This window comes from Bison bison, unplaced genomic scaffold (genome assembly GCF_000754665.1).
Source record: "Bison bison bison isolate TAMUID 2011002044 unplaced genomic scaffold, Bison_UMD1.0 scf7180017864376, whole genome shotgun sequence".
In the NCBI taxonomy this organism is placed as follows: domain Eukaryota; kingdom Metazoa; phylum Chordata; class Mammalia; order Artiodactyla; family Bovidae; genus Bison; species Bison bison.
In genome coordinates this window covers 15,373,964-15,375,143 of record NW_011494948.1, presented here as the reverse complement: position 1 = coordinate 15,375,143, position 1,180 = coordinate 15,373,964, and positions in this window count along the sequence as shown.

Here is a 1,180-nt window from a genome sequence, read left to right as displayed (position 1 = left end):
CAGGGTCATGGAACTGAAGCATAACAAACCTGGACAAGACTTTTGAACACATTCCATCCACCTCTCCACCAACACACATATACTTTTGTTATTGTTCATGTGGGAAATCTGGGAAAGTGGGTTAGAACTGACTTGGGGTCACACTCAAGTGACGACTTGAGATCAGAACCCAGAGGCCTCTATTTAAGTATTTCCTGAGGAAGTGGCATTCTGTTCACTGTTCAGTTCAGTTCACTGTTCAGAGAAGTCCCTCACTCCTGACTGTCAAGATATGGCCTCCCAGGGTGAGAGTGACTTGACTTCCTTGAGAGTGACTTGACTTCCTTGGCTTTTTTTTTTTGGCCAAAGCACGTGGCACGTGGGATCTTAGTTCCCCAACTAGGGATCAAACCCATGCCCCCTGCAGTGGATACAGTGAAAGCACAGAGTTCTAACCATTGGACCACCAGGAAAGTCGCTGCCTTGGCTTTTGATGCCCTCAAATCCAACACACACATGTTCAGGTCACACATCTCCCCATATACCTTCTGTAAATAGGTGTTTCCCCATGCCAATGGCAGTGATGTCACTCAAATGGTAGCCCAGCCCCACCTCACCCTGGATCAAGCACACCAGCCTAACTAAAATAAATGGGATCATACAGTATGTGGCCTTCTGAAACTAACATTTTTCACTTAGCATAATGTTTTCAAGGTTCATCTGGGTTGTTGTATATTATCAATACTTTATTCTTTTTTTTAAAAAAAATTATGGGAGCTGGGCCCGGGAGTGGAGGGACAGGGGACACGGGGGAGTCTGTGCCAGTAGGAGAGGGGGCTCTGGCTCGCGGAAGCGGGCCTCGGCTTCGACCGGAAAAAATTTTTTAAATAAAAAAAATAAAAAAAATTATGTATTTGTCTGCATTGAGTCTTAGTTGTGGCACGTGGGATCTTCGTTGTGTCATGTGGATTGTTGCTGATGAACAGACTCTCTGGTTGTGGCATGCAGGCTCAGTAGTTGTGGTGTGTGGGCTTTGTTGCCCTGGGGCATGCAGGATCTTAAGTCACTGACCAGAGATCAAACCCACGTCCCATGCATTACAAGGGACATGCATTCTTAACCACTGGATCACCAAGGAAGATTCTATAATCTTTTTCCGTGTATAGATTTTGCCTTTTTTTTTTAAGCAATTTTAGGGTTT